The sequence below is a fragment of the Mobula hypostoma genome, chromosome 25 (assembly GCF_963921235.1).
Source record: "Mobula hypostoma chromosome 25, sMobHyp1.1, whole genome shotgun sequence".
Taxonomy (NCBI): Eukaryota; Metazoa; Chordata; class Chondrichthyes; order Myliobatiformes; family Myliobatidae; genus Mobula; species Mobula hypostoma.
The window spans coordinates 2825792-2846195 of NC_086121.1; the positions used below are offsets into that span (position 1 = coordinate 2825792).

Sequence of the window (20404 nt, forward strand, 5' to 3'; positions counted from 1 at the left end):
GCTTGTAACTTGTTAAGCAGCCTCATAATGACACCACACAAAGGCCTTCTGAAAATCCAAGTTCACAACATCAACCAATTCTCCTTTGTCCATCCTGCTTGTTATTTCTTCAAAGAATTGCAACAGATTTGTCAGGCAAGATTTTCCCTTGAGGAAACCATGCTGACTAGGGCCAATTTTATCATGTGCAAACAAGTACCTTAAGACCTCACCCTTAATAGTCAACTCCAGCATCTTCCCAACCACTGAGGTCAGACTAACTGGCCTTAATTTTCCTTTCCCTGTCTCTCTCCCTTTTTGAAGAGTGGAGTGACTTTTACAATTTTCCAGTCTTCTGGGACTATTCCAGAATCAAGTGAATCTTGAAAGATCATTACTAATGCCTCCAAAATCTCGTCACCTACCTCTGGGGAGTACACCATCTGGTTCATGTGACTTAACTACCTTCAGACCTTCCAGTTTACTAAGAATCTTCTTTCTAGTTAGGCAACTTCAAACCCTGACTCCAGCCAGCATAGCCCTCCGGGTCATTGATACCCATTAACCTCCAAACCCAACAACAAGCCTGTGGTTCTGTTGGAGGACATAGACTCAAATTCAAGAGAAAACAATAACAGAATGCAATGAACTAACACAAAATGCTGGAAGAACTCAGCATCTATGGAAAAGAATACAGTCGACATTTCAGGCCAAGACCCCTCAGCAGGACAGAATGCAATACTCAGTGTAACAGCTACTGGGAAAGTGCAGAGCAGGTAGACATTAAGGTGCAAGATCATAACAGGGTAGATTGTGATGTCGAGAGTCCATTTTATCATTCTAGGGGAACTATTTAACAGTTTTATATCAGGGAGTAGAAGCTGTCTTTGAGCCTGATGGTATGTGCTTTCAGACTTTTGTATCTTCTGCCCGATAGGAAAGGGAAGAAGAGAGAATGTCCGGGGTAATACCATGTTAATAACAGTAGGTCAATGCAATTTAAGCTTTTTCACGACTCTAGGGGTATGCTTCACTCTTTTTGTGGTGAACTTGTTTTTCACACTGCATGTGAAAAGATATACTTCTTTGATAAGGCTCAGAAATGCCAGCGAGAGGAAAGTGATACTTGGAGCTTGTTCTCAAGGCAACTTTACTACCCTTGGATTCTATCCAAGGTGGGTCTTCACCAGATGCAGATTTGAGTTAGTTGGATCGGGAAATGACAAAACAAATTGATTAAGACAAAGAAACACCACACAAAGTGCTGGAGGAACTCAACAGACAAGGCAGCATTTATGGAAGGGAATTCACAGTCATGATTTGGGCCAAGAACATTCATCTAGAATATTCTGTTTTCTGAGCTCTTATTATGAAGAACATCTGTTCAAAAGCAGATTGTAAAATACGGGACAGTCAATTCATCACCAACATACAGTAAATAAGTTAACAACTTCCCTTACCACAGAACAGGCAATTTAAAAAATTATACACTTGAAAAGATGATCTAATAATAACTCTGCTTAATTATAAATGCTCCTTAATTGGTGATCGTTTGACATTTCAGCTGGGTGCGTTTGAGAGATAGTGTGGTTGTACATTAAACTCCAGAATAGGAACATTGCCTGTGAATGAAACAAGAGAGAGGTGTCGGCTCTTATATTGATTCTCTTATCCAACGTCCTCACATCTTCCCACCAAGATGCCATTCAAACCAGTCATGGAAATTGATATGCTATTGACTTGATCAATATCAAAGTCAAGTCAAACATAGACTTATTATCAAAGTACATATACTCTCAGTGGCTACTTTATTAGGTACACCTGAATTCCTGCTCATTAATGCAAGTATCTTCAGCCAATCATGTAGATGCAACTCAATGCATAGAAGCATGCAGATATCGTCAAGCGGCTCAGTTGCTGTTCAGACTAAACATCAGACTGGGGATGAAATGTGATCAAAGTGACTTTGACCATGCAATGATTGTTAGTGTCAGGCAGGGTGGTTTAAGTATCTCAGAAACTGCTGATCTCCTGGTATTTTCATGTACAAGAGTCTCTAAAGTTCCCAGAGAATGGTGCGAAAAACAAAAAAACATCCAGTGAGTGACAGTTCTGTGGGCAAAAACACCTTGTTAAAGAGAGAGGTCAGAGGAGAATGGCCAGACTGGTTCAAGCCGACAGGAAGGTGACAGTAACTCAAATAACCACACGTTACAACAGTGGTGTGCAGAAGAGCATCTCTGAATGTACAACACGTTGAACCTTGAAGCTGATGAGCTACAGCAGCAGAAGAACACAAACATACACTCAGTGACCACTTTATTAGACAGAGGAGGTATCCAATAAAATGGACATTGAGCGTATGCAACCATAGCTACCACAGGACTCATTTTCCTGCAGGCGTGTACTGGAAAATAAAGAAATTCAATAGAATTTGTAAAATATTATGCATTAATAAAGACTGACAAACAACTAATGTGCAAATAAAAAAACTATGCAAACAACTTTCTGCAGATTTTTCTGTTCTTGGGCATTGAAGTTTCCATACCAGGCTGTGATGCAGCCAGTCAGGATGCTGTCCACTCTGCATCTATAGAAGCTTGTCAAAGTGGTGGGTGACATGCGGAATCCATGCAAACTTCTAAGGAAGTCGAGATGCCGTTGTGATGGCATCTACGCGCTGGTCCCAGGACAGATCTTCCGACTTGCTGACACCAAGGACTTGAAAGTTACTCTCCCTGTCCACCTCCACCTCCAATCCCCTAATGAGGACTGGCTTATGGACCATGGACCAGCCCCTTCCTCCTGTAGTCAATAATCAGCTCTGTGGCTTTGCCGACATTGAGTGAGAGGTTGTTGTGGTACCACTCGACTAGATTTACCACCCTTGCTTCAGTCACCAACAGTGGTGTCATCAGCAAACATAAATCTGGCATTGGATCTGTGCTTAGCCACGCAGCAGGGGTCTGGGCACACAGCCCTGGGCTGATGGTGGCTGTGGAGAGGACATTGTTGGCAATGTGAACTGAATGGACTAGCACAATCTTTGAGTTCACAAACAAACAGGCCCAGAAATCTACGGTATAAGGAGAGGGTTGTTACTTAAACAACTAAAGGTTAATGTGCAGGTTCAGCCAGTAATTAGAAAGACAAATTATATGTTTGCCTTTATTGCAAGTGGGTTGGAGTACAAAAGGAGAGGTGTTTTGCTCTAGGGCCCTGGTGAGAGTGCACCTGGGATATTGCGCACTTGTCTGGCCTCTCTATAAGATGAAGGAGTTATTTGTAATAGAGGTTGTGGCAAAGGTTTACTGGATTAATTACTGGCGTGGGAGCTTGTCATCTGAGAATGAATTAAACAGATAGAGCCTGAACTCTGGTTCAGAGATAAAGCTAGACTCACTGACCACTTTATTAGGTACACCTGAACACCTGCTCATTAACGCGAATATCGAATCAGCCAGTCATGTGGCAGCCACCCAATGCATAAAAACACACAGTCATGGTCAAGCATTTTGGTTGTAGAACATGTAGTTTTGTGTTGCAGGAAGTATGGGATACAGAGAGAGATGATGAGAAATAAATTAAGGGAGTTGGGGATGCAGGAATTCACATTAAAAGGGTTGCTGGGCATGGGTGAGAGAGCACAAGTCTGGGTATTTTTAGCGTTTTTAAGGGGTACAGGGGTTTTTTATAGAATATGACGAATAAACAGGAATAGGATACTAGAATGGTCAAAGATGGGAGGGTGAAGTGTAGATTTGTGTGTGTGTGTGTGTGTGTGTGTGTGTGTGTGTGTACGCGTGCGCGATTGGGTGAAGGGATTTAGAATGTATGTCTAGTGCACATTCTGGAGCAGAGGGTGGCGGTAATGCACCATTAGGCTGGATGCCAACCGCCGTAAAACAAGATACAGACAGACAGACAGAAGCAGTTTGGTTGTCGTTCAGACCAAGCATCAGAGTGGGGGAAAGAATGTGGTTGAAGTGACTTTAAACATGGAATGATCAGCTACAGCCTGTAATTTTCTGTTTAAGGATGTACTTTTGAACAGATTAAATGATCTGCCATTTTTGGACTCTCCTGGAGGATTTGGAGAACTGGACTTTCAAGAGTGCAGGTACAGCTGGGGTGGCTGTTGCTGGGGGTGGATGCCAGGTGGTGGAAGGTAAACCCATGTTCAGCTTCAATATTCTGTGCTAATTAGAATATTGAGCAAGATTAACATCATTGAGGACAAGAGCTGATAAAGAACAGGTGTTCAGTGACATAGTCCTGCATTTGATTTGTCTCCCTCTCTTCTTGCTACCACCATCAGGTGGGAAGTGTGGAAGTCTTGGGTCCCACACTGCCAGATTCAGGAGCTGATGTTGCCCCTTAGTCACTGGTGTCCTGGACCACTTTCTCTTGCCTCAGCACTGAACAGAGTAGAATTGTGAATTCTGTTCTATTTTATTTCCTTGTTTTGTGAGTGCCTGCAAGAAGATTAATCTCACTGTTGTACAGTACTGTGCAAAGGTCCTGGCCACATATATACAGTACATGGCTAGGGTGCCTAAGGCTTTAGTACAGAACTGTATTTGTTACCGTGGAGTGGAGAGCAAGCCTGTAAATCTGGTGGGAGCAAAGGACATTGGGAATGGCGAGTGTGGAGCGCCACGGGAGGGATGTGAGACAGGTGGCAGAGAAGCAGTGCCAGGGGTGGTGGGTGCAGACTCACCCAGCCTTGAGGCACCAGGCAAGGTCATTTGATTCCAAACAACTGGTTTATTGATCTTTACAGAATGTGTCTCTGGTCCTTCCCATTCCCTCTCCTCTCCCTTCCCTTTTTCCCCTCTCCCTGCCTCCTTCCCACTCTCAGTCCACAACAGAGACCCATATCAGAATCAGGTTTATCATCACTCGTGTACGTCATAAAATTAGTTTTTTGGTGGCAGCAGTACAGTGCAATACATAAAATTACTGCAGTACTCTACAAAAGTTTTCGGCACCGTAGCTATATATCTGTGCCTGAGACGTTTACACAGCTCTGTGCATGGTATACGTCACTGAAAATAAATTTGAACATTGAACTTTCATATAAACAGTTGGCATTTTGGGCCAAGCCCCTATAGCAGAGCAGAATTCACCTTTTGGGATCCCAAGCTGAAATATTAACTCTTTATTCCCCTTCATAGATGCATTCCTGCAGCACTGTACGTCTGTGTTTGTGACTGTAATTCCAGCATCTGCAGAATCTCCTGTGTATACAGTATTGAGTACGGTGCAGGGGACAGAGTCTGGGTGGGGGGGGGGGGGAGTGGAATTATTTCCAGCATCTGCAGAATCTCCTGTGTATACAGTATTGAGTACGGTGCAGGGGACAGAGTCTGGGTGGGGGTGGGAATTATCTCCAGCATCTGCAGAATCTCCTGTGTATACAGTGATGAGTGTGGATGCAGGGGAGGGAGACTGGGCTGGGGGGGGTGGTGGTGTTGGTGTGGGTGGTGGCAGGCAGGAGGACAGAGTGAGCTAGACATTGGAACCCTAAGACCAGAATGTTGACCATCAGGTCAGTCTGAATTTGGGAATGGGAATGGACATGGTCACAATTAGCTGTGGTGTTTGTGGGGTCAGGCTGTGATTGGGACAGAGGGAATCAACAGTGAGAGGGAAATTGTGGTTAAAATAAATGACTATGATGGAATGGTGGAGCAGATTTGATGAGCTGAGTGGCCTGATTCCTTGTTCAAATAGTTAATTTTTTTTTTTGCAAACTGCGGGGGCAGTTTTCGAATGTCAATTGGCTCTTAAGCGTAATGCTAACTACGCTGTTGTTGATGATTCCAGCATGAATGGTGTACCTCTTGCTTTGTTCTCAATATGTATGTCGTCTGCAAGCCTTCCAGCTGTCAAAGGCCTTGTTAGTGAGCTTCCCCACAACCATCATTGCTGTTGATTCACCACACTATTACTGGAGAAACACTGCTCTACATAATCAGCCATCCTCCTCCTTGCACAACAAACTTAATTAAATCCATGTAAAGCAGTTTGAGATCTCATCATTAGCTTTCACATCAAAGAAATCTTTCTTGCTAATACAATCATTCCAATGATTCTCTGAATGATCTATTAATATACCTCTCCCATGAGCTAAGGTAGTTAATTTTCTATTTTTATCAAGTGCTTGCGTTACTATTAAAATTTAAAGTAATTTTGTTTTATTGAAGCATTACATTTTGGATGGTTATCTTCAGAATCAGATCAGATTTATTGTCACTGACTTGCAAGATTGTGTAAAACTCTCCAGTTCTGGTTGCCTCACTATAGGAAGGATGTGGAAGCATTGGAAAGGGTACAGAGGAGATTTACCAGGATGCTGCCTGGTTTAGAGAGTATGGATTATGATCAGAGATTAAGGGAGCTAGGGCTTTACTCTTTGGAGAGAAGGAGCATGAGAGGAGACATGATAGAGGTGTACAAGATATTAAGAGGAATAGATAGAGTGGATAGCCAGTGCCTCTTCCCCAGGGCACCACTGCTCAATACAAGGGGACATGGCTTTAAGGTAAGGGGTGGGAAGTTCAAGGGGGATATTAGAGGAAGGTTTTTTACTCAGAGTGTTTGGTGCGTAGAATGCACTGCCTGAGTCAGTGGTGGAGGCAGATACACTAGTGAAATTTGGGAGACTACTAGACAGGTATATGGAGGAATTTGAAGTGGGGGTGATATGGGAGGCAGGGTTTGAGGGTTGGCACAACAATGTGGGCCGAAGGGCCTGTACTGTGCTGTATTGTTCTATGTTCACATATATATAGTTAGGGGCCTGAGACTTTTGCACAGTACTGTAGTGATTTTATGTATTGCACTACTGTATTTGCTGCAAAGAAGCAAATTTTGTGACATATGCTGGTGATATTAAACCTGATTCTGATGGTGCAAGGGAACTGTAATGACTGGTAGATTTGGGTTCAGGTTGATCTATCACACGTGCAAACTGAAACATACAGAGTAATGTGTTGTATGTGTTAACAGCCATTACAATCTAAGGAAGTGCTGAGGTCTTATTCTCACACTCTCTCAGCATATTTTTGACAATTCTGACCATTTCTCATCACCATTGTTTCTGAGTCTTTAGATGAACCCCTTCTTCAGCATTTGACATTTCTTACTTCACCTGTACAGATCCCACACCAATGTCCCTCGCATTAATCGCACCCCTCCCCCCCCACCCAAACAATATCAGCCCACCACCATCTTCTCGCTTGTCCTTCCTGAATGTTGAATACCTCACCCTTTGGCCTTGGTCACCTTGTAGTCATATCGTGGATTATACAGCCCCTTAGCAGGCCCTTCAGCCCATTGAGACAATGCCAGTCATCAGACTAAAACATATTATTCCCATTTTATTCTTCACCCACAGTGTGCCCCCCCCCATAGATAGTCTATGCCACCCCCACCAATCTACACTCAGGAAGCAATCTGCAGTATCCAGCTACCTGTCAGTCTGTGCACCTTGTGCGTGAGGGAGGAAACCAGAGAACCCAGGGGAAACACACATGGTCATAAGGAGAACGTGCAAACTCCACATAGACTGTGCCAAAGGACAGGACTGAAAGTGTGACCCGTTTGTTCCATAATCTGTGTCTCCTCCTCTTCTCCCTAAGCCCGTCACCCCTACTGGGGCATAGGCTGCCCACAGCAGCTCACCAGAGTCCTCTGCCTTCGGTCTGTCTTCCAAGGTGTAGCCCATTGAAGATCCTTCCTCGCCCAGGGATAAGATCTTTGGAGCTTCTGTTGGCGTTTCTGTAGCTTTGGGTTTTTACGTGATGGGGTTGCTATCCCCATACCCTAATCCTCCTTTTGCAGCCAGGCTTGGGACCGTCCACGGCAAGTTATCTCCACTCCAAAAACTTGAGATCATTGGAACTCAACTGCCCAAGTCTTGACCCATACTGAGTCCCCCTTCTGAGGAAGGGTCTTGATCTGAAACATTAGTTCCATTTCTGTTCTCATAGTTGCAGACCGTCCTGATAAGTGTTTCCAGTGTTTGCCATTTTTATTTTAGATTTCCACATTCAGTCTTTTTGTTTTCTTCATTTTCATCTGCATGCTTGCTCGCTGAGCTATGCAGACTCCTTGTTGAGCAAATTCAGTTTCAAAATCATCTTCTTTCTGAAACAAGTTGTTGTTGAATATGAAATCTATAATGACAAATTCCTCTTTCCAGTGGTAAGAGTTGAAGTGTTGAGGGAAACTTTCCAACAGCAATTACTACTTGGTGTAGGCAAATGTGGGAAGAAAGAGAATTCCGCCCAATTATAAACGTCACAAACTTTTTCAATGCAGAATTTCAAAGGTTCTTGCAAGTTCCTGTAGTTGCAATGAAATGATCTGTCTGAATGGCATTCAAAACAAAGATTTTCATTGTAACTCAGTGAACCAATTTACCAAATTAGATATACAGTGGAAAGCATTCTGACTGGTTTCGTCACTGTCTGGCATGGAGGCCCCAGTGCTCAGGATTACGAGAGGCTGCAGAGGGCTGTAAACCCAGCCAGCACTACCCTCCCCTCCATCGACGACCTCTACAAGAGGCAGTACCTCAAGGAGTTGGCATCTGTCACTAAAGATCCTGACCATTCGGGACATGTCCTCTTTTCATTACTATCCTCAGGGAGAGGTACAGGAGCCTGAAGACACACACCCAGTGATTCAGGAACAGCTACTTCCCCTCTGCTATCAGGTTTATGAACGGTCCACGAGCCCATGAAAACTACCTCGTTATTCCTTTTTACACTATTTACTTCTTGTAATTCATAGTAATTCAACGTCTTGCACAACACTGCTGACACGTACAACGAATTTTACATCATATACAGTACCGTGCAGAAGTCTCAGGCACACATATACCTACGATGTCTCAGACTTTTGCACAGTACTGTATCTGTCAAAGAGGAGCAGAGAGCAAGTTTGTAAATCTGGTGGGAGCAAAGGGTGTTGGGAATGGTGAGGGTGGAGCGCCACGGGAGGGGTGTCGGACAGGTGGCAGAGAAGGAGTGCTGGGGTGGGGAATGGTGTGAGTGCAGACACACCCAGCACTGAGACACCAGGCCAGGTCACTTGATTTGAAACAACTAATTTATTGATCATTACAGAATGTCTCTCTGGTGCTTCCTGCTCCCTCCCTTCTCCCTTCCTCTTTTCCCAACCATGATTTTCCTCTTCCTGCCCCTTCCCACTCTCAGCCCACAACAGAGACCCGTATCAGAATTGGGTTTATCATCAATCGCATAGTGACTGCATGGGTTTCCTCTGGGTGCTCCAGTTTCACCCATCTCTCAGCCCAAAGTCGTACTGGTTGGTAGGTTAATTGGTCAATGTAAATTGTCCTGTGATTAGGCTAGGGTTAAATCAGGGGCTGGGCAGTTGGCCAATAAAATCAATCAATAAATAAATAGATAAATACAAATATGTGTGTGTGTGTGTGTGTGTGTGTGTGTGTGTGTGTGTGTGTGTATGTGTGTGTGTGTGTGTGTATATGTGTATATATATATAAATCAAACACTGGAAGCATCAGGTCAGTCTGCATCTGTGGAAAGAGAAATGGGATTAATGTTTCAGATCAAGACCCTTCCTCAGTTAAATTTAGTAAGTATTACTAAAGCACTCACACACAGACAAACCTCCAACTGTAGGACAGGCTGCAAAAAGGAAAGTAAGAAAATAGTGAGGTAATGTTTATGGGTCCAATGTCCGTTCAGAAATCGGATGGCAGAGGGGAAGGAACTGTTCCTGAATCACTGAATGTGTGCCTCAGGCTCCTGTGCCTCCTTCCTGATGATTGCAATGAAAAGAGGGCATGTCCTGGGTGATGGGGGTCCTTTCTGAGGCATCGCTCCTTGAAGATGTCCTGGATACTCTGGAGGCTAGTGCCCATGAGGGAGCTGACTGAGGCTGCAAATCTCAGCAGTTTACTTCAATCCTCCTATCTCATGAGGCACAGACTGCAGACAATTTTCTGTTTGTGAATTATGTGTCTATTTTTAAATGCTATTTAAGTATTCAGGGCTCAATCCAGATGACTGAACAAAGCAGATTTAGGAAGAGATTTATTTAACCAGACTAGATTTTTTTTTCTTGTTCAATTAATCTTCCTTGTAAATCTTATAAGCAATTAAATGACCAGCCAGCCATGTCCTGAAACAAAGCTGCACACAATGGCTTTGAGATCTAATTCACAGTAAACTCTTTGGGTTTTGGAAGTTGAATATTGATTAGACATCATTCAGATTTCTGCACTCAATTGCCACTTTATTAGATACTTCCTGGACCGAATTTAGTGGCTGCTTATTGTACGTTCATGACCTCCTGGTGCTGCAACCCATCCACATAGTTCAGAGATGCTCTTCTACACACCACCGACATAATGCAAGTTATTTGGGATACCATTGCCTTCCTGTCAGCTTGATCCAGTCTGGCCATTCTCTCCTGACATCTCTCATTAACGAGGCATTCTCACCCACAGATCCACCGTTCACTGGATGTTTTTTTTTGTTTCTTGCACCATTCCCTGTAAACTAGAGAAACTTTTTGTGCATGAAAATCCCAGGAGAGCAGCAGTTTCTGGGATACTCAAAGTACCCCATCTGGCACCAACAATCATCCCAGTCCAAATGACTGAACATATTTCTTCCCCATTCTGATGGTTGGTCTGAATAACTAAAACTCTGGACCATCCAACCTGGCATACCCATAATGTTCAGCAGAACAACAACAGCAACAAAACAAGCCCGCTTCCCCCATCCCAACTACCCAGCCACTCACACACAGACAAGCTTCCAGCTGCAGGACAGGCCTGGTCCCCAGCCTCAAATGGACTCAGTCCCGGAGTCTTGGTCATCAGACTTGAGTGGAAGTTCTGGATTGACTTTCAGGCCTCAATCTTCGGTATCGATCCCAGAACTCATGAAAAACGGGACAGTGAACATCAGGCTTCAAACTCTAGGTTTGCTGGAATTGCATACCCAGGGGGTCACTACATCCGATCTCGCTGATCCCACTGGGGCTGCTACTCACTGGTCTTTGCTCATAGTGCTTGCCAGCTCAATGTGTCCTTCACTGAGTCACTTTTAAAAAATTTTGTATAACCTAAATCTATATTTTTCTAAGATACAATGCGGAATAGGACCTTTCGTCCCTTCGAGCCACACCGCCCAGCAACTCCTGATTTAACCCAAGCCGAATCACAGGACCACTTTACAATGACCAATTAACCTACTACCTGGCACGCCTGTGGACTGAGAGGAGACCAGAGAAAATCCATGCATTCCACAGGAAGGACGTACAACTCCTCACAGACGACACCAGGATTGAACTCTGAACTCTGACCCGTAGGCCGTAATGGCGCCATGATAATCAATATGCTATTGCTGCTCTCAAACTCAGAACATAGAGTTGAGGCCTAGACTCTGGCCTGACCTCTAACTCCCCACATCCCTGTCCCTAAGCCCTAATCTGACCCCTAACTCCTAGGCCCCATCTATGAAGGGGAATAAACCGTTGGCATTTTGCACTGAGACCCTTCACCAGAACAGGAAAGGAAGGGGGAAGAAACAGGAATAAGAAAGTGCAGGGAGGAGATGTAGGACATGCTGGCAGGTGACAAGTAAAGCCAGGTGGGTAGGTTGGGGAAGTGGGGGGAACATGAAGCAAGAAGCTCGGAGATGATAGGTGGAAGACGAGAAGGTCTGAAGAAAAAGGAATTTGATAGGAGAGGAGAGTGGACCATGGGCGAAAGGGAGGGAAAAGGGGAACCAGAGGGAAGAGTGAAGAGAATGGATGAGAGGGGAACCAGAATGAGGAAATGAGGAGAGGGGGACAAATCGCCAGAAGTTGGAATTAATCGATATTAATGCTGTCAGGTTGGAGGCTACCCAAATGGAATACGAGGTTTGGTTCCTCCATCCTGAGTGTGGCCTCATTGTGACAGTGGAGGAAGGCCATGGACTGATGTGTTAGGAGGGGAATGGGAAGCTGCAGTGAAATAGGTGGCCACTGGAAATCCCACCTTTTGTGACAGATGGAGTGAAGGTGCTCAGCAAAGTGTTCCCCCTTGACAGACTTGCAGATTGCTGCCAATGATCAAATGTGACAACTGTACAGTCCTAATGTGCATCCCACGTGGGGGGGGGGGCTGCTCCAAGAGAAGGAAAATCTCTTTATTTGACATCTGTGACAGCACGTTTTATCATGTAGAGGTTCTGTCTCTCAGCTAGGGAATCTGAAGCTGTGGAGTATGGAACAAGAGGTAAAGCTGCCTTGAAATACATGGTTTACACTGGTTCATACTGAAAATGAAGGATTATTGTAGTTTTGATAATTGATGTGTGTGGGTGGAATCTTATGTGTGTTAAAGTTATGCACGCTTAACTCTGCAAGAGATGGTTATAGAATTTCTTTATTGCTGACAATGTTACATAATGATTTACTTCAACACATAAGACTTTACATTATATTAAAATTTTTGATCCTGTTTAGTGTTAGTAGATTGTCAGTGATTACTGCCACATCCGGCCTCATCTAATGTTCCTCTGAACAATGCATACCATAGAACATAGAACATTACAGCACAGTCCCAGCCCTTCTGTCCACGATGTTGTGTTGACTTTTTAACCTGCTCTAAGATCAATCTAACCCTTCCCTCCTACATAGCCCTCCATTTTTCTATCATCCATGTAATTATCTAAGACTCTCTTAAATCTCCATAAGACATTGGAGCAGAATTAGACCATTCAGGCCATCGAGTCTGCTCCACCGTTCCATCATGGCTGATCCCAGATATACCCACGGACTTGGCCTCCACCGCAGCCTGTGGCAGAGCATTCCACAGATTCACTACTCTCTGGCTAAAAAAATTCCTCCTTACCTCTGTTCTAAAAGGTTGCCCCTCAATTTTGAAGCTGTGCCTTCTAGTTCTGGATACCCTCACCATAGGAAACATCTTCTCCACATCCACCCTATCTAGTCCCTAATGTATCTGCCTCTGCTACCACCCCTGGCAGCGTGATCCCAGCACCCACCACTCTCTGTAAAAAATTCTACCCCTGACATCCTCCCTACACTTTTCCCCAATCACCTTAAACTGATGTCCCCTCCTACTAGCCATTCCTGTCCAAACTCCTTACAGACAGTGGGAATTGAACCCTGATCCTATAGCTAGCACTGTAAAGCATTGTGCTAACCGTTACACCACCAGGCCGCTCCATATTTTTGTAGGTTTGGAGTGGAATTTGCATGCAAACTGCGGACATACTGCATGTGAGCGATAAAATCAGTTGCTGGTTATTTCCACAGACTAATTATTGCCAGAGAGATTGCATTCGTTGCGATGAAAAATGAAAATTCCTCACTCTTTAGAAATGGCGTTTCACAGGGACCTATATAGCTTTGACTGTTATTAGTGGCATAGCATAAAATTGCTTCATGACACAAAGCTTCTCTTGAACATAACATTGAAAACAGATTGCTTTTAGGTGGATTTACACTAATTAATCTGAATAATTAAGAAACAACAGATGGATTGCAATGTGGATTACTGCCACGCGTTTCACTGAGGAGCAGTAAACATACGGAGGTTTGAATTTCCCGGTGGCCAACCTTTTAAATTGCTATCCCAACATGTCAGTCCATGGCCTCCTCTTCCGGCACAATGCGGTCACTCTGACTTTGGAGGAGAAACTCCACATATTCTGTCCGGGCAGCTTCCAACCTGATGGCATGAATATTGATTTCTTCAACTTAATGGTATTTTTTCCCTCCCCTTTTCCCCTTCTATTTCTCACTCTGGCTTCTCACCTCTTCCCCTCACCTGCCTATCACCTCCCCCCTCGTGTCCCTCCTCCTTCCCTTTCTCCTAAGGTCCACTCACCTCTTCTATCAGATTCCTTCTTCTCCAGCCCTTTACCTTTTCCACCTATCTAAATCAGAGTCAGGTTTAATATCACAGGCATATATCATGAAAATTGTTGTTTTGCAGCATTATTAATTACAGTAAGAAATATATAAATTAATTAAGTAGTGCAAAAAGGGAGCAAAATAGTGAGGTCGTGTTCACGGGTTCAGTGTCCATTCAGAAATCAGATGGCGGAGGGGAGAAGCTGTTCCTGAAACATTGAGTATGTGTCTTCAGGTTCCCCCTTGAGAATAGCGATGAGAAGAGGGCATGTCCTGGGTAAAGGGTGACCGTAATGCTGGATGCCACCTTTCTGAGGCATCGCCTTTTGGAGATGTCCTTGATGTTGGGGAGGCCAGTGCCCATGATGGAGTTGGTGCATTTACAACTTTCTGCAGCTTATTTCAATTTTGTGCAGTGGCCCCTCCATATCAGATGGTGATGCAGCCAGTTAGGATGCTCTCCATGGTGCATCTGTAGAAATTCGCAAGTGGCTTTGGTGACATACCAGGTTTCCTCAAACTCCTAATGAAATATAGCTGCTGTCGTGCCTTCTTTGTGATTGTATCAACGTGTTGGGCCCAGGATAGATCCTCAGATGTTGGGACAGCTCACACTTTCCACTTCTGATCTCTTGATGAAGACTGGTGAGGTTTTCCTCGACTTCCCCTTCCTGAAGTCCTCAATCAACTCCTTGGTCTTACCGGCATTGAATGCAAGGCTGTGGCTGTGACATCACTCAACCAGCTGATCTATCTCGTTCCTCTACACTTTCTCATCACCATGTGAAATTCTGTTAGCAATAGTTGTATTGTTGCAAATTTATGGATCGCATTTGAGCTGTGCCTAGCCACACAATCAGCATTTTTTCTCCAGTTCTGCCGAAACGTCAGCTGTACTTTTTTCCATAGATACTTCCTGGCCTGCTGAGTTCCTCTGGCATTTTGTGTGCGTTTCTCGGATTTCCAGCATCTGCAGATTTTCTCTTGCTGGTAGCCTGATATAGGTATTACTATTGTCCAGGTGAACCAAGTTGAGTGGACAGCCAGTGTGACAGCATCCACTGCAGACCCATTGTGGTGACAGGTAAATTGCAGAGGGGTCCAGGTCCTTACTTAGGCAGGAGTTGTTTCGTACCTGCTGATGACATTGCTCAGCTCCTCCAGCGTCAGCCTGATGCTGGCCTGAGGTAGAACGTCCACCGCAACTAGGGTGATGGTAGAAAACTGGATGACATTTGACTGCTGGATGTTCCAGGTCAGGTGAGCAGGACCAAACAGGACTATCACCTCCCAGCTTCCTACTTCATCCTTTTCATCCTCTCTTCCCCCAACTACTTGGGTTCACCTTTCACTTTCTAGCTTGTTCTCCTTCCTCTCCCCCCACCTTTTTATTCTGACTTCTGTCCCCTTCCTTTTCCAGTCCTGAAGAAGGGTCTCAGCCTGAATCGTTGACTGTTTATTCATTGCCATAGATGCTGTCTGACCTGCTGAGCTCCTCCAGTATTTTGTGTGTGTGTTGACATGGAAAGAATAAAATATATTTTCTACTTTGTTATTATTCTGTAGGATGTGAGTGTTGGAAAGGCTAGAATTTATCTCCCCATCTCTAATTGCTTTTGCAAAAATAGTGTTGAGCCATGGTAGTCGTACTAGTGAAATGCTGTTGGGAAAGGGGGTTCCAGCACTTGAACTCAGCAAGGATAGACATCATGCTTCCATGTGAAATAGTGTGTGACCTGGAGGGGCACCCGCAGGGTATTCTGTTAGACCATTATCCCATAAGAGTTGTGCAGAATTAGGCCATTCAGCCCATTGCATCTGTTCTTCCATTATGGCTGATTTATCGTCTGTCTTTATCCAATTCTCCTGCTTTCTCTCCATAGCATTTGACACCCTGACTAATCAAGAAACTATCAACCTCCACTTTAAGTGTACCCAATGACTTGGCCTCCACAGACATCTGTGGCAATGAATTCCACGGATTCACCAGCCTCCAGCTAAGGAAATTACTCTTCAGGCAACACACACAAAATGCCGGTGGAACGCAGCAGGCCAGGCAGCATCTATAGGAAGAAGTACAGTCGACGTTTCGGGCCGAGACCCTTCATCAGGACTCATTTTCCTATAGTACTTCTTCCTATAGATGCTGCCCGGCCTGCTGCGTTTCACCAGCATTTTGTGTGTGTGTTGCTTGACTTTTCAGCATCTGCAGATTTTCTCGTGTTTGGGTTTTTAAATTACTCCTCATCTCTGTTTTAAAGGGGCATCCTTGTATTCTGGTCCCAGACTCTCCCACTATAAGAAACAGTATTGTATTGAGGCCTTTCAATATTTGGTAGGTTTCAATGAGATCGCCCCCTCATTCTTCTAAACTCCAGCAAGTACAGGCCCCGACCCATCAAACTCTCCTCATATGTTAACCCTTTCATACCCTGGGATCACTCTCCTGAGCCTCCTCCAGACCCCCTCCAATGGCAGCACTTCCTGTTCACCAGAACTTGCTGTCCATCTCCTCATTGATGGTGGTTTATGAGGTGATGCTGAAGAAATCTGGGCAAGGAACTGTGAGTCTAGGAGTCCCGGCCTTGGGGTCGGAGGGCTGAAAGTAGTCTTGGGGTTCAGTGCCAGTCTCCGTGTGAGGGGTGGGAAAGGACCTTGTTTTGTTGTTGTTGCCCTGCGTTGTTCTGTAATGTTGCTTGTGGTGTTCTGCTGAGCGTTCGGAGTATGCTGTGTTGGCACTGGAATATGTGGTGGGGCTTGCAGGCTGCCCCCAGTGCATTCTTGTGTGTGTTGGTTGCCAATACTAGTTACACATTTCACTGTACATTTCGACATGGATGTGATAAATAAATCTGGATCTAAAATCTGCAATTTGCCCAGCAGGAATGTGTGACTGTTGCTCAAGAGAGCACCTTTAAAATATGAGCAGGCAGGTCTCCAGTGCTGCATTCCAGACTGAACAAGAGCATCCGAGACACAAGGTTCACCCAGTCTCACTCAGTTACAGTCAGCAGAACCTGCATTGCCAAGGCTTCAGGCAGGTTCTCGGGGAGAAACCCACCCAGTTTCCCTTCAGATGTGAACAAGACTTACTCTCACACTGAATCTATTCACCTGTTCACTCACACAACAGTCCCATTCAGAACCTGTTCACACATTGAAACTCACATTTGCACGCTCAAACTCACACACAAACTCACACACTCAGAGTCACATTCAGAATTGGTTCACATACTGAAACTCACATCCTGAAACTTACACTCTCACACTGAAATTCACACTCAGATGCTGAAACTCACACTTGCACACTCAATCTCACACAGTCACATCCAGAACCTGTTCACACACTGAAACTCACAACACTCTCACACTGAAATTCACACTCAGACATTGAAACTCGCACTCACATGCTGAAACTCACACTTACATACTCAAACTCACACACAAAGTCACATTCAGAACCTGTTCACACTCTGAAACTCACTACACTCTGCCTTCTTGCCATATTCTTTATGACCTGACCAATCAGGAAACGATCAACTTCCTCTTTAAATATACCCATGGACTTGGCCTCCACTGCGGTCTGTTGCAGAGCATTCCACAGATTCACTACTCTCTGGCTGAAAGAATTCCTCCTTACCTCTGTTCTAAAGGTCACCCCACAATTCTGAGGCTGTGCCCTCTGGTTCAGGATACCCCCAACATAGGAAACGTCCTCTCCACATCCACCCTATCTAGTCCTTTCAACATTCAGTAGGCTTCAATAAGATCTCCACACATTTTTCTAAATTCTAGTGAATACAGGCCCAAAGCTGCCAAACGCTCCTCACCCCTTCATTCCCGGAATCATCCTCGTGAACCTCCTCTGAACCCTCTCCAATGACAGCACATTCTTTCTGAGATATGGGGCTCAATACAGTTGATAACACTCCAAGTGCAGCTTGACTAGCGTCTTATAAAGCCTCAGCATTATCTCCTTGTTTTTATATTCGAATCCCCTTGAAATAAATGCCAATATTGCATTTGCCTTCTTTACTGCACTCAACCTGTCAATTAACCTTCTAGGAGTCTTGCATGAGGATTCCCAAGTCCCTCTGCACCTCTGATGTTTGAAACTTCTCCCCATTTAGATGATAGTCTGCACTATTGTTCCTTTAACCAAAATGCATTATCATACATTTCCCAACACTGTATTCCATCTGCCACTTTTTTGCCCATTCTTCCAATTTGTCTAAGTCCTGCTGCAATCGTATTGCTTCCTCAGCACTACCTGCCCCTCCACCTATCTTCATATCATCCACAAACTTTGCCACAAAGCCATCAGTTCCATTATCTAAAACATTGACAAACAATGTGAAAAGTAGCAGTCTCAATACTGACCCCTGAGGAACACCACTAATCACTGGCAGCCAACCAGAAAAAGCCACCTTTATTCCCACTCGCTGCCTTCTGTCTGTCAGCTATTCTTCTATCCATGCCAGTATCTTTCCTTATCAAATGCCATTTGAAGATCCAAGTAAATGACATCCACTGCCCATCCATTGTCCATACTGCTGGTACTTCCTCAAAGAACTCCAACAGATTTGTCAGGCAAGATTTCCCTTTATAGAAGCCATGCTGACTTTGACTTATTTTATCATTAGTCCAAGTACCTTGAAACCTCATCCTTAATAATCGTCTCCAACACTTTCCCAACCACTGAGCTTAGACTAACCGGCCTGTAATTTCCTTTCTTTTGTCTTCCTCCCTTCTTAAAGAGTGGAGTGACATTTGCAATTTTTGAGTCCTCTGGGACCGTTCCAGAATCAAGTAATTCTTGAAAGATCATGACCAATGCATCCGTTATCTCTTAAGTAACCCCTCTCAGGACCTTGGGATGTAGTTCATCTGGTCCAGGTGATTTATCCACCTTAAGACCTTTGAATTTGCCTTGCACTTTTTCCTTTGTAATAGCAATACCACTCAGTCTTGCTCCCTGATACTCATTGACCTTTGGCACACTGCTAATGTCTTTCAGAGTGAAGAATGATGCAAAGTACCCATTAAGCTCATCTGCCATTTCTTTGTCCCTCATTACTACCTCACCAGCATCATTTTTCAGTGGTCCAATATCAACTCTCACCTCCCTTTTACTCTTTACATAACTGAAAAAAATTTTCGTATCCTGCTTTATATTATTGGCTAGTTTGCCCTTGTATTTCATCCTTTCCCCTTTTGCTTTTTAGTTGCCTCTTGTTGGATATTAAAAGCTTCCCACTCACTTTTGCTACCTTATATCCTCTTTCCTTACCTTTTATGTAGTCCTTAAACTGCTTTGTCAACCACAGTTGCCTCACCTGCCATTAGAGAACTACTTCTGTGGGACATATCTATCCTGCACCTTGTATATGGGGTGTCAGGGAGGGGTAGCACCTCTGGTGGGGGAACATGTCGCGTCCTTTTCAGGGTGGTTAGTCCACCTTTGGTCCCCACCTGGCACTCAGCTCTCACCTGTGGCTCCTCGTAGCTGTTTGCATGCGACAGCGGCCACACCCCGGGCAACGACTTCAACAAGCCGGCTAAACCAGGTGAGGGTAGCCGACGGCTCAAACCCTCGGTGTGATAGGGAGTTGTCTCTCCCAGCATGTGAAGACAGACTCCGGCAGATTGAGCGGACAAGACCAATGGAAGGTCCAACGGTCAAGAAGGCGGTCTCTGCAAGCGTCGTGGAACGTGTAGAGCAGGACGAGACACAGAAGACGTCCTGGTCATCCACTGCGCCTAGTCCCATCTCCAGCCATCTAGACTCTGTCTTGCCACTGGACCCAGATGGGAATTGGGAAGAGAGAGTGAGGCTGACGCTGCGCAACTCTCCCTCACTTAAATCCAAATCACGCGCTAGTTCTGACACCATCATAATGGTGTCGAGGTCCTCATCGACGTCAACGATGGACGAACAACAACAACCTTGTAAGCTGTTCCCAGAAACTTCAGCCATCTCTGCTCTGCCAACACTCCACCAGTATCCTCCTCCAGTCCACTTGAGCAAGCTCCTCTCTCATGCCTCTGTAATTCCCTTTATTCCATTGTGATACTGATAGATTTGACTTGTGCTTCTCCCTCTCAAATTACAGTATGAATTCAATCATATTATGATCACTGCCTCTTGAGGGTTCCTTTACATTAAGCTCCCTAATAAGATCAGGGTTATCACACAACACCCAATACAAGATAGCCTTTCCCCTTGTAGGTTCAAGCACAAGCTGTTTTTAAAAAGTCATCTCATATGCATTCAACAGATCTCCCCTCTTATGATCCGACACCGACCTGATTTTCCCAATCCCCTTGCATATTGAAGTCCCCCATTACCCTTATTACATATCTTTTCCAGCTCCCTTTGCAATCTCAACCTCACATCTTGGCCACTATTTGGAGGCCTATATATATGATTCCCATAATGGTTTTTTCACCCTTGCAGTTTCTTACCTCCACCCACAAAGATTTAACATTC

At 44.6% G+C, this 20404-nt stretch overlaps 1 protein-coding gene across 2 annotated transcripts in view; it reads left to right on the forward strand.

Annotated features, from left to right (window-relative positions):
• The window catches only part of rap1gapa (RAP1 GTPase activating protein a), a 473779-nt gene that overhangs the window by 39205 nt on the left and 414170 nt on the right, over positions 1-20404 (forward strand). Inside the window, exon 1 of one of the 2 annotated variants that reach the window (XM_063033341.1) lies at positions 4018-4099. The exons of the other annotated variant lie outside the window; for it this stretch is intronic. The gene's annotated coding sequence lies outside the window, so the exon portion shown is untranslated. Of the gene's footprint in view, positions 1-4017; positions 4100-20404 lie in introns of those variants that run through there. 2 annotated transcript variants of the gene reach the window in all.